The sequence below is a fragment of the Eurosta solidaginis genome, chromosome 2 (assembly GCF_040869045.1).
Source record: "Eurosta solidaginis isolate ZX-2024a chromosome 2, ASM4086904v1, whole genome shotgun sequence".
Taxonomy (NCBI): domain Eukaryota; kingdom Metazoa; phylum Arthropoda; class Insecta; order Diptera; family Tephritidae; genus Eurosta; species Eurosta solidaginis.
The window spans coordinates 196,047,684-196,061,708 of NC_090320.1; the positions used below are offsets into that span (position 1 = coordinate 196,047,684).

General features: G+C 33.7%; 1 protein-coding gene and 1 long non-coding RNA gene across 11 annotated transcripts in view; one reads left to right on the top strand and one right to left on the bottom strand.

The window, feature by feature from the left end:
• The window catches only part of LOC137240465 (serine-rich adhesin for platelets), a 361,236-nt gene extending 348,986 nt beyond the window's left edge, over positions 1–12,250 (bottom strand). For 4 of the 8 annotated variants that reach the window (XM_067766773.1, XM_067766772.1, XM_067766761.1 and 1 more), the window contains exon 1: positions 11,272–12,250. The gene's annotated coding sequence lies outside the window, so the exon portion shown is untranslated. The remainder of the gene's footprint in view (positions 1–11,271) is intronic. The other 4 variants (XM_067766764.1, XM_067766767.1, XM_067766765.1 and 1 more) reach the window with 4 other exon arrangements.
• Positions 7,822–11,387, top strand: LOC137240468 (uncharacterized). Of its 3 annotated transcripts, none has more exons than XR_010949743.1 (4): positions 7,861–7,995; positions 8,036–8,126; positions 10,164–10,503; positions 10,563–11,387. It is a non-coding gene; the product is annotated as an uncharacterized lncRNA (long non-coding RNA). The 3 variants fall into 3 exon arrangements; XR_010949744.1 differs by having other exon boundaries at positions 8,036–8,071; XR_010949742.1 differs by lacking the exon at positions 8,036–8,126 and having other exon boundaries at positions 7,822–7,938.
• Positions 12,251–14,025: the final 1,775 nt, after the last annotated feature.

Here is a 14,025-nt window from a genome sequence, read left to right on the forward strand (position 1 = left end):
TAAAAATTGGTTTTAAGTATTCAATTCAATATGTATATTCTTTTTAATTAGGAAGAGCGAGTCAGAACTGTCAAAAATGTTACAATGATTATTAAAATCGTCGCACAAGCAACTGAAAAGTTTGCGCATTTCAAAATTTGAACAGCATGTGCTTAAAAAATGGGCTGAAAATGCATCGACGACCTGAAGGGAAAGTTAAACATATCCTCCCTAAGCAAAAAGCGGGCCAACCATTTGTAAGTGCTACCACAAACAAAACACCAAACATCCCTCTGCGACTCTGTAACATAGGCAAGTATAAAAGTTTTAAGCGGCTGCGGTTGGAAGAAAGGTTCCTTAGCAAATCCCACGGCAAGTCAGTCAAGGCGGAAAGTAATAAAAAGATGATAAAAAAATTTTTTTTTGGTCCATTTATATAAAGGTAGATATAAATGGACCAAAAAATAGAAGGCAATTTTACATACATAGTCTTGTTGAATTTTGACAAAAAAACTTTAGCGAAGCTCTTGTAAAAGAACTTTGGGATTTAAACTATAAATGTGGAGCGCAATCTTCCAATTTAAAGCAAACCATGTACTTGGGATTAACTAATTGATTATCTAAAATTTAAACACGTACTCTGCCTTTATAATTTTAAATCCCAAAATTCTTTTACAAGAGCTATTCCTAAAGTTTTAAGTCAAAATTCAACAAGACTATGTCTGTATTAAAGGAAAAATTGCCCTCAATTTTTTGGTCCATTTATATAAAGGTAGTACTTAAAATTTTTTTATCATCTTTTTATTTAAAATTTTTTAGTACTGCCTACAAAAAGGCAATTGCAACTTTGATTAGTAATTTAAGTAATTCCTAACTAATTCCTAATGCCGTTCTTTGGCGTTGCTCGAACGTACTACGTCTATATCTATATTCGGCTTAGGTGACTGAAGAAAGATATATATGCGCTACATATAAATCGGTGAATTATTATAGCTGTTCGATGTTCTTGATATTGGTGGAGCGGGTGAGTTGGACAAAGAGGATGAATATGGTGAATGATTCTTGTTGGCGATTATTCTCATAATTGGCGAAGCCGGATAGTGCAAGCAATCGTTGTTGGTAAATATGATCACAATTGTTGAAGAAGTAAGTTCAACACAATTGATGATGTGGTGAATTTCCATTGCTGGTGAATGTGCATCATAACAAGAAAATTCCACCTCGTTTTTCAGCTACTTAATTTGCGCTGCTGAAAATCGTGGTGATATTCGCATACGCCTGAAAATTTAAAAGAATCGTGGTGAAACTCGCGTACGCCTAAAAGTATGCAAGGACGTGCATTGAGTTGGGCCTTCAACGAGGTGGAATTCTGCAACGCCTGCAGCATTCAGGAGGCTAGCCATAAAGGTATGTCCTAATCTTCTAAATAGTTCGACTTGTGCGTTACGTAGCTCAAATTTTTTGATCCAACATTGCACTGTCACCGAGTAAAACTCTATATTTCAGGTTTCAAGTCTCTAGATATCCAGAAAGTTAGTTAAAAGTCGATTGCAATATTCCCAATTAAAAACTAGTTTTCTCAATATCTCGATCCATGAGCCACCTAGCGGAATTTTTTGACAAAATATTACATTGTAACCGAATTCTGACTTACAGCTCAAGTTTCAAGTATCTAGCTCACCGGAAAGTTACTCAAAAATTGACCGCAAAATTCCCCTCGTTTTTCAAGGATTTGTAGTTATATCAATTAGCACGCCACCTAGCGGAACTTTGTTTTCTATAAATTTTATTGTCACTGGGTCTCGAACTATGTGCTAAGTTACAAGTCTCTATGTAACCGGGAAGTTAGTTAAAAATGGATTGAAAGATTCCCAAATTAAAATTAATTTTCCTAATATCTCGATCCATGCGTCACCTAGCGGAATTTGTTTGATAAAATATTGCGCTGTCACCCAGTTCTGACTTACGGCTCAAGTTTCATATCTTCGATTGCAAGATTTCCCTCGTTTTTCAAGGATTTGTAGTTATCTCACTTAGCGCGCCACCTAGCGGAATTTTGTTTCTGTAGATTGTAATGTCACCAAGCATCGAATTGTGTGCCAAGTTTCAAGTCTCTAGGTCACCGGGAAGTTAGTTAAAAATGGATTGAAAAATTCCGAAATCAAAATTAATTTTCTTAATATCTTGATCCATGCGCCACCTAGCGATTTTTTTTTTTTTTTTTTTTTGATCAAATATTGCATTGTCACCAGGTTCTGACTCACGGCCCAAGTTGCAACTCACCTAGAAGTTACTTAAAAATCGATCGCAAGATTCCCTGTGTTTTTTCAGGGATTTTCGTTTATCTCGATTCGTCTGCCACCTGGAGGCATTTTGTTTTCGACGAATTGTAGTGCCATCGACTCGCAAACTGTGTGCTAAGCTTCAAGTCTCTGGATCACTTAGTTAAAAGCCGGTCGCAAAATTTCCATTTTAAAATTAATGTTCTGTATATCTCGATCTGCGCGCCACCTGGCGGATGTTTTTTCCCTAGTACTGTAATGTCTCGCAAATCTGAACTATGTTCTCAGTATCAAGTGTCTAGCACAACGGGAAATTATCGCAAAAGACTTTTCCGTAGGTCAAAAATTCGTATGGAAATGAGGGGACAAACATGAAATCGACTTAATATAAAGGTATAAAAAATTGTTTTTGAATTAATTCCAATTTATCGAAATGAGTCTGATAACGTGGGTTCCACACTACCGAAGCATATTCTAGTAGAGGTCTAACTAATGTGGTGATAAGCGTTTTGGTAATGTAAGGGTCGTTGAACTTCTTTGACTAAAGTTTTACGAATGCTAAAAGTCCTTTAGCTCGGTTTTCACAATTTAAAATATGTGACTTAAAATCTATTTTAGTATGCTTTTCTGTAACGTGAAATAATGAAATAATGTGTTTGAGCTTTAATTTTAGAAAAAATTACCTCTACTTAGCTAATCCAAAGTCTAAGCATGAATTCTCATAAAAAGCCGTAGCCATTACACTTGGTATGGTTGTTGCCTATCGTGAAGGTCGCTTTAAAAACTTTCATTTTGAAAGCTTATTTTTTACTATGTACTTTTTCCATATACGAACCTAAGTTCAGGAATAATATTTTATAAAAACGCGGGTTTCAAAGTAGCGATCTAAGTTTTGATAAAGGGAAACTTTTCATTGACCTATTTTCATATCCTTTGCCAAAGCAAATGATACTACAAGTCTAAAAAGTATAGACAGATAAATTACAATTAAAATAAATATATTAGTAGGAGAAAGGTCACAGAAGAGCGTAGCGGTCGCGACATTATAAAATTAATAATTGTGAGAAACTCATTTTCATATCATACATTCCCACTAAACTACTAAAACCGTGTTCACATATCTCAATTTGAAATTTGGGCCATATCTCCACAACTGGTTGATATATACAAACAATATGCGTCCTATGGTGATAGCTTCATTAGCTCCTTTCATGTGATACCCTTATTGACGTAAAATATTCAAGGTGATCTAGGTTAAAACTTTGGTCAATATATCGGCACGAGAGCTATTATAGAAAAACTAGCCGGACCTGTGCGCATCTTGAACAGAAATCAGCTGTTCTAGCAATCAATCATCTATCAATAAAAACTTATATGCACCCAAAGCTCGCTAATAGCACGAATCTCCATCTTTACAATCAAAACTTTATTTATAGATTTGGATTTCAAATAAGAGCGAAAAAGGGACCTGCACATAAAAACAGCAATTATAAATAATATCCCTGCCGGCAGTTTTTGAAATTTTTCATCCTAAAATATTCAAATATCATACCCCAAGATGATTAAAAACCATATATGTAATAGCAATAAAGTATATAGAGTATTACATATATGGTAGAAACGTTCAAATTTAAAAGTATTTTCTATTCGAAAATTAATGTATCGTCGGGAGAAAAATGTGTACAATAAATGTGATTATTCTTGAATAATCATTTTTGATTTATGTTTCGAAACGCTTTTTATTCATATTTGATATCATTGCAAAATTTACCTTTAATTGTTCTAGAGTAATATTCAGGGCTGCTCAACCCCTTATATACTTGTAGCACTTTTGTTTTTGTTTCGCCCTGAATCATAGGTACAGATTCAAATTCACACTTTGCATATAAAAAAAAATGTCAAAGCACTCCCATATGCCCGCACATATAATTTCGAATCATATGAAAATGTTTGAATTTCTTATGAAAGCGCCAAGAAAAAGCACTCCCGTATGAAGCTCAGGCACTTGTACATGATGAAACAAATTTACACTAAAAATTATTCAAAAATATGATAGCACAGAAAAAAATTTGTAATAAAAATTGATTTATAAATAAAATTAAAATAGATAACTGACCGCAGAGCTGAAATATATGGGGGCATATGACCAAAGAATATAAGCAAAACTGTACCAAAAGAATGTGAGCCTCTTCTAACTTCATATGGTAATAGTTAATTATCCTCAAGGAAAGTCAGTAACTAGTGATACAAACTGCTGATTCGGAACTTGACCTAGAGTGCCAAGTAAGTATAATTTTGTTAGTAGCTATATTTGCAATTATAAAATCGACAGTTTTGATTTTTATATTTCATATTTAACATATATTTAAAAATAGGCCACCAACAAAAATACTGCCACAAGCTTTAACAAGCTACGACTACATATGAGTATGCCTTTTTTTCAACACTATTCCACCATTCCGGAACTATCGAAAAATGCGATAATATCATACTAGAAGCAACATGTAGAATTTACGAAATATTACCAAGAAAGAACTAGATATCAGCTGTAAAATTTTACACTAGTTCGTAACTACCTAAAAAGTGCCAATAAAGAAATAGTTCTAAAATGGATATTTGTATATAGCTGCGGGTACAATTTCCATCGCCTAGGACATCGCAATGTTAAATTCGCCAGTTGAAAGCATGTAAAAAAGACAAATGGCGAACTGTTAGTGGTTCAGACTGCAGTAGAAGTGCACTAGTTTTGAACTAGAGATTCTCTTACAGGGTAGTTTCTGTGATTTTGTATTTTGCTTCGGTATATTATTTTTAGTGGTTATGAGAAATTTTTTGACTGAAAGTGGGGAGAACCATTAAGCAAGAATTCAAAATTTAATCACCTAAATGCTGAGTGGGATATAAGATATTAAATAGTACCACTACATTCAGATCATTTATATATGTAGCTGTATCTGTCCCGTTTTCCTAGGCATTCAGTATTTACGAAATGTAATGGTAGCGACACGTAGAAAGAGTGAGAAAAAAAGACGTGAGTACCAAGTACTCGTAAAGTAAAATGTGCACACACATAGGTGACGTCTGGAAACTAATTTTTTTAAGTTAACTAGAGCCTTGCCCGGAGGTTGAAGTTGAAGCATAACAGATGTAACTCTACCAGGAACAAATAGGTTCGGGTTTTTTGAGAAAAGCTTCGTCGGCAGCTTATTGGTAACAACCCATATGGTTTAATCTTCGGCTTATTATCGATAACGAGTAATTATCGTCAAATTATCAGTTTGTAATCGGCTTGTTATTGCCGAGCTATCGGCTTCTTATTTGTTTCTTATCGGCTTGTCATAGAAAGGTGTCTAACTTTTCATTATAGAGAGGGCACGACTTTTAAAGTTTTAACAAAATATTATTCTTTTATTTCACTTATTTAATTAACACTTTTCGAAAAAGATGAATATGTATGTATGTATAAAAAATTAATGAATTGCGCGATTACCGGGCTGGACACGATCGAACGATCACGGCGTGTGGTTGCAGGCACAGCTGTGCTGCGCTGCTTGCTCTTGGCCGCGCTGGCCGGGTGTTGCCAGACGGAGGGGGACGGTCTTAGTTCGAAAATTGGATCATGTCTTCAGCAAAAGGTTACTCATATGTCATCAAATTTATATTAAAGTTTTATAGATATCTGTATCATAACAAATCGATGAGATGTCGCTAATAAACTGCCGACAACAAACTGGTAACACACCGATAAAAGATCGATAACTTCTCGATAGCAAATCGATAAATTTTTGACACCAAAATCGATAACTTTTTCATAATACGCCGAAAGCAAATTCGAAACAATCCGATAAACAATCTATACGTTTCCCAAAACAAATTGATATCCTTTTTGTAATGTATCGATAAATTTTCTGTAAGTTATCGATACATTGTTGAAAACAAAAACAATTTTCCCTACAAATTGGTGGGACGGAACCTACATATTTTGTGCCGACTCCGAACTGCATCTGCAACGCAGCTTAATTTTCATTGAGAAGCGTTTCATGGCAGATATGCCATCGGAGTGTTTCAAAAATCACTTGCGAAGGCCGATCCCGAGTAAAAAACTTTTTTCTAATTGAAAAACCTTTTTCTAAATTTTGTTGCTACTTTGCCCAAGAGTTGAACCCAGGATAACACTACGATAAGAAATTGGTAACAATCAGATAAATTAATGGTATGAGTCTGTTAACAAATATGCAAAAAATGCGAGGGCGACCTCTTATACTTTTGGGTTTGGCCTGTTGGCCTAGACAATATTGATAGTTACCCGGTGATAACTCCAAAACTTTCCCATAACAAATGGATAACTAATCTATTTAATAATTTGGGAAAAATTTAAACAACGTGACATCAGGACGGACAAGGCGACAGCTGTTTCGATTATACCTTTTTTAAATCTCTTCAAAGCCTTTTCTCCCGGGAGTGGGATTCGAACCCTGCACTCCTAAGATGGTTGAAGTGTTATAAACGCATTCAGCCACGTCATGCCTTAGTTGTTGTAAACCTTATCTCAATTGCCTTCTTTGCATATTTTCTTTATTCATAGTCCATACTTCGTATGGCATCATATGGTAAAGTTATGCGTTGGTAAGCCTCAAAACCTCATACAAATGGGTAACTAATCGTTTGAAAATAGATTTAGCTTATTTTAGTTATAATTTTTATAATTTAGCCAAATTTAATTTAAGTAAAGCTTGTTTCATTTTTAAAGTTTTATTTTATTTTTTATTTGAAATTTTTCTCCTTTCAGGGCAAGGCTCAAAAAGGGTATACACTGCCCTACACATACCCATATATGTGGCGTGGCACGGTCCACTTTTCCAAAATCCTATACAGATTAATATATAGCATACATTTACTCAATAATTAATAGCTTGAGGCGAACAGACTCAGCTTTTCGAGAAAATTAAATATTTGTCGGCTATGGGCGTGACACCGCCCCGATTTTACAAAGCCAGAAAAATACCAGTTGACCACGTGAGCCCAACCTGAAAATTTTTGAAGATCGTTTGAGTACTTTGGTTATAAAATAGGCAATTAACTATAGCCTGTCATGGTATTTTGTTAAAATTCTGAATTGTCTAATTCCACTAAAAATCACGTTTTCACCTATGTTCTAATTGCTGATAGATTTACGAAAATTTTGGTTACAAAAACATATAATTATGTCAAGTATTGTTAGAGTAGCACTGCGCAACGTTTTAAAAAGCGTCTTTTCCAGAAAACAAAAAACGATATTCCGAAAGCTCAAAGGTAGCGTAACCCCTTAAATGTTTTTTGCACTCATTGTATGAAAATTTCAACTTTAAAACAGCAGTGGCGCAGTAGGGTTTTAGTACCCCTTCGGACAAATAATTAACATGGTAAGAGCCCTTCAAGCTATGTACATACATATTTCACAAATATGAGTTTCGTCGCTGTAAATGATTCCCTTATCACAAGTCATAAAGTAATAAACATTAATTCTTTCAAAAGCAATTTTATCATTTGAACGTGCTGTTCAATTGTTTAACTTTTCATGGTTAGTTAGAAGTTATACAACGTTTATACATTCAGACGCCAGCAATGAAGACGCCGGTCGCGGTTGGCTAACTCCGTGTTAGTAGTCTCATCACTAAGTAGAAGCGGTAGGCGGAAGGTGAAAACTTTATTTGAAGATTTATTTTCAAGGACATTTTTTCATTAACGGCATTAAGTAAATTTTATTTTTTATAAATATGTAAAAAGTGTTATAGAATATAGCGCACTTGGCTTTCATGCTCAAGCTAGAGGCAAGTAACATCAAACAGGAAATTGCTTCAGGCAAACTTTTCGTCCAGGGACAAGGTATATTCATAACATCAGCACCACTTAGCGGAACATGATTACAAAAAACCTTATAAAGACAGATAATTAAATAGTTCACTAAAGTTAATATTTTTCATCTCACGATACATAGAATTTACATCCTCAGCAGGACAGTCAAACGTGAGAACAAGGTCCAATACCAATGTAGAATGTATTTAAAATATATCACACCACAATTTAATGAGGAAAAAGGATAAATAAGTACCATAATAATAAAAAAAAAAATGATCAGGAAAATCGTGTAATTTGAAATTGTGTTTGTTTTTATTAACAAAATTCGAAGTTACTTTAAATTTTGTTATTTTCATATTAACTACAAATTTGATATTCGATATCGAATTGCAAAAGCTGGTCTGGTAGGGATCTAGGGATGTTGGACATGTATTCGAGAAGCGGTGGTGAGTTCAAATCCGCGCTTTAGCCAACATTTCTTTTTTCATTTTTTTATACATAACATTAATTCGTTATTATTTTTTTATTTGTGTTAATTAAACGCTGTATTTTTTATATTAAAAAATTTATTTTTTATCTTTTTATACACGTTTTAAGTTCAGAAATTTACAATTAAAGTTCAGAATTTCCAATTCAAGTTCAGAATATTACAATTAAAGTTCGGAAAATTACAATTCATCATCAGAATTTCCAATCCAAGTTCAGAAAATTCCAATTCTAGTTCAGAAATTCCAATTAAAATTCAGAAAATTACAATTAAAGTTCAGAATTTTCATTTCAAGTTCAGAAAATTACAATTCAAGTACAGAAATTTCATTTCAAGTTCAGAAAATTACAATTCAAGTTCATAATTTCAAATTCAAGTTCATAACATTACAACTATAGTTCAGAAAATTACAATTCATGTTCAGAATTTCCAATTCAAGTTCATAAAATCCAATTTAAATTCAGAAAATTACAATTCAAGTTCAGAAAATTTAAATTAAAGTTCAGAATTTTCATTTCAAGTTCGGAAAATTACAATTCAAGTTGAGAAATTTACAACTCAAGCTCAGAAAATTGCATTTCAAGTTCAGAAAATTACAATTCAAATTCAGAAAATTATAAGTAGGTGTTATTTTTCAAAAGTTATTCCAACTCATACTACGTAATGTAATACTTACATTTTATTTGCGGAGGTGTTGATGCTTCGTTGACATTGGTGGGTTGGATATACTGTTCCCCAAGTTTTCTCCAAGGCTTGTATCCCGTGCTAAGAAATCAAACGGAAGATAACTCTTTGCAACAAGTGCGTGAGGACGCTCCGGCCATGAAAGTACTTGGAAAGTAAGTGGGCGGGGAGACCTCCACAGAGTTGCGAGAGGCAGGTGGAGGAAGATTTGATCTGTGCACACAGTACTTATACGTTATTTGCGGGATTGTGGATGCTCTGCTGTCATACTCAATGCTGGATGTCCTTGTAACTGACCTCTTATGAGTGGAGGAAAGTGAAGAGAGGAAAGGGTTTTTCTTCACTATCTCTTTCGTGCGAGCAAAATTGATTTAAGTGAGTTAAGAATTCCAATGCTTCCTTAACAGATAGTAAGCCCTCATATCCTTGTGTCAAATTATTAGCGCTAACATTTAGCATCTTACATACCACTTGCCATTGCACAGAGGAAAAAATTCCAGACAAACCTTCTGAACTTGAATTGTAATTTTCTGAACTTGAATCGTAATTTTCTGAGCTTAAATTGTAATTTTCTGAAATTGAAATGTATTTTTCTGAACTTGAATTATATTTTTCTGAACTTAAATTAGAATTTCTGAACTTGAATTTTAACTTTCTGAACTTGAATTGTAAATTTCTGAATTTAAATTGGAATTTCTGAACTTGAATTGTAATTTTCTGAACTTGAATTGTAAATTTCTGAACTCGAATTGTAAGCTTCTGAATTTAAGTTTGAAATTCTGAACGTGAATTGTACTTTTCTGAACTTCAATTGTAATTTTCTGAACTTAAAATGGAGAAGGTATGGTAAATAAATTTATTATCTCTTTACATTTTTTCTAAAATGTTTTCAGCACAACCGCTTCTGTTAAAGTTACCAAAATCAAGGCGGTAAAATTAAAACTACTCCGATTTCCAAAACAGATAGACAACCGATTTGCCCACATTCGACACACAAAATGTCACGATTTACAGAACAATCGAATGGCGCTTGTTACCGAAACTTAGCGGATGTATATCCGAAAAAGAACCATCAGCATATCAATAACTCTTTCCAAAACTTTCGGGGAGTGTCTTTGCTGCTACAACAACAACAGCAACAACGATTTGGTAATGGAAAATCCGAAAAAAAAAAACAATAAACCGAAAACCATTTGCAGAACATGGGGTATATTAAAAATATTAGCAAAACACGTACGTATTCAGCGTAACTTCTTCAAAAATCTCTTCTTATATTTCTCAATATTAAAAAGGTTAACAAATGTCGGATTTTTATTTCTGGGTATAGACCAAGCCGGGTGGGATGGTGGTACAAACAAGTTTCAGGTTCATCTCGGAAGGAATTTTATAAAAAAAATGTATAATAAAATAGAAAATCCATATTAAAAAAATCGAGTATGCCTTACAAAAGCAAAATTAAGTAATTTCTTGAGTGTTTTCTTGTGATCTGTATACCGCGCATAAAGAATATTTGTTCTTGCAAAATAAGTAACATATCATTCTAACTTTTGAGCAGTAAATAATTTTTCCCTCCACCTCTTTTCACATTTTTCCCGGCGGCATAAGAAAGTTGCTATGTAAGTGTTGATGCAACATGATTAAATAAAGATAGATAAAAATTTACTCGGAAGTTTTAAGTCTGAGGTAAAAAAGTTACGCAATGACTTATCGTGGTGGTTTGAAGTGTTTGTATTAAATTTTAAGCGTTGTACAGGGAGAAATATTTTCTAGGACACAAAACTTCTACCTCTTCGAGTATTTTTACAATATATCAAACACCGCTTGTCACCAAAAAACTCAGAAGTGCTGGTCTATAAGTATGTTCAGGGTTTTTTGTAGAATACCGTTAGTCTGTTGCAAGAAACAGTTCTAATTTTGTTATAATGTGTAATGAATTATGATCAATAAATAAGGTGAGCTTGTTTACTACTTATCTTATGAGTACGCTATAGACATACATACTTTTATTAATGCGGTAGTTATAAGGTAATTTTTATTTATCTAACGGTTTTATTTTAGCGTTCTACTGAATGGCTAAACTTTTTTTAATTCTTCACTAATTTATACTTCAGGTTTGATTTGCAGAATTCCAAGAACTTTAAATATATTGTCTTTTTAAATAAAACTTTTTAGTGAAAAAATTTGGTTTTTAATCAACGGTATATCTATTTATCTATTAACATTTAAATGGAAATATTTTTTCTCAAAATTGTTATGTACATATTTAAAGCTTAAACTTTATGTTCATTTGTTCGCCTCCAATTTAAATGGATTTTTTCACAATATTATATTTACACTATCGATTTATTAATTTTTTTTTTTTAATTTTAAATAGGTATATTTGTGTTATACTAAAAGAATAGTTTTTTTATAATAAACACTATTTTTTAATACTGAATAATATAATTTGTCGATATTAAAATTTATTTTTTTGTTTTTATTCTACTAGGTTTGTTAAATATTTTAACTTATCCTTAGTTGGTTTTTATTTAATTTTCAGTAATTTTGTTTATTCTTATATTTTTAATTTATAATTATTTTTATGTATATGTACACGTGTACATAAATTTAAACAGTTATTCTTATTTTCGTATATTTTTAAAATTACATGTACCGAAATTTTGGATTTAACCAATTTCCTTAAAAAAAATTATTTGTTTAACGTTTACTGGTCGTGTGATATTATGTTTCAACTTTTCACGGATTGCCGTTCATACTTTTGCGCATAATAGTTTTAATCCGAGATTTCGAATATTGCCAGGATATATGTATGTAAAATACATATACGCGGTTAAAAAAACTAGTTTCTTGAAGTTTTCCGAAATATATTTCACTGAATTTTTTTCCAGCCGGAAATATAAATAAAAATAATAATCACAAAAATTTACAAGCTTGGCTTTTGCGGCGACAACACCAATAACCAACCTAACTGAAGCGCTTGAAATCTCGCAACAAACTAACTTTGTCACGTCAATCGCTAAGGTAATCGAACGCGCGCGCGAGCATGTTCGCTAACAACATCATATAGTACAGAGTTACTCACTTACTCACTTAACGACTTATATATATCCATGCAAGCATGCATTACTAAAATTAATGTGTACAACAAAACATATAAAACAAAAGAAATAAAGAGTACCAAATAGCAGTTGAGCGCCAATGCAACGCCCACCTGTGAAGCGGCAAGCGGTGCGCGGCAGCGAACACGTCAGCAAACAAACGCGAATTTGAATATCCATAGCACGAAGCGATGCGCTGGTAGATGCGCTACAGTAATTTGAGACAACGCGCTATCAAATTGAGGCAAACATATCTACGTTATACATTCGTTTTTAAGTATATATTTCAGTCAAATATGCATATATTGTGAGATCAAACCATACGATTTTTTTACAACAATAAAAAACGGAAATTAAGCCACGCGCCGTTGACAAGTTCAAGTCTCAATGTTTCAACGTGCGCAAGCTCAACGCATATATCAGTAGCCCAGAAAGATGTAAAGAGTAAAAAGAAACAGAACATGCAAAGATAATGCAACAAACGACGGCAACAAAAATCAAAAGCAAACCACAAAAGTCAAGCTTAAGCAAAGCAACTAGCCGACGTATCGCATCGAACAACAAGCAAATAAACCAAAATCTAATTCTCTTCATCATGCGCTTAAAGCGTCACGCTCCGCTCCATCTTTTGATGGAGGTTCTGTTGCTTTTGACTCACTTACCGGCTTTTAAGTCACGCTCTCCGCTTGTTGGTTGCAATGCATTTGTTACAACATGAAACCTCAACATCAAACAGCGCTCAAAATTTGTTTGACATATGTACACATTTTATTAGCCATCACTGTTGAGGTAGGCGCGCCTCGCGCCTATTGTTTATGTATGTACCTATGGATATGTGGCAAGAAAGTGAAGACGGCTAAAATAGATTTATTTGGAAGAATCGTCTTGGCAACATAAAGTAAACAAAGCCATTTTTTCTAGCAATAGTGGCGTTCGCTTATTTTCCAGGAGAAAAATGTGCCACAAATTGCAGTTGTACTTGCCATTTTTGTTTTCTAAATTTACGTATTCTTTGGGTACGAAAACGCCATAAGGTAAAAACTTGCATCAGTTGTTACAGAAGGTATCTTGCTTGAGGAAATGAACATTGCTTATATGTTTTTGTATCCACTAATTGAAACACAAAATGCTCTCTCTGCCTTTCCTACATCAACCGCTATTAAGGTGGGAATGTGAACATGAGTGGTACTCCGTGCGTCAACAGAAAAGAATGCTGGAAGCGGACTGGGAACTAAATATGACTTCTTTATCAAAAAGCCGCCACATGAATTTGCAAGCGAAAACGTAGAAATTTCGTTTGTAAAATCGCGGTGGTATATTTCATATCGCACACAACTTTACTCTCGAAAAAGAATCATCCCATTAACTCTCGACAACTGACTTTTATTCATCGGGAGAAAAACTAACTTTCCAATTGCCTTACGCAGCCCAAAGAAACCTTCTTTGACAATTGGGATTATCCGATTTATTTCATGGCTGCCATTGTTTTCACTGGTTCTTATAAACAGCCTGTATTTCGTGTTGTCCTCGTTCACCGCATGACTGACTTTTTTCGAGTCTTAATCCCATCGAGAGAAGGCAGAACTTAGAGGGGTGTGTCAATGGTATGGTTGTCAGCTGCATACGCTATCTCTAGAAAACTGTAGTGAAGGATACT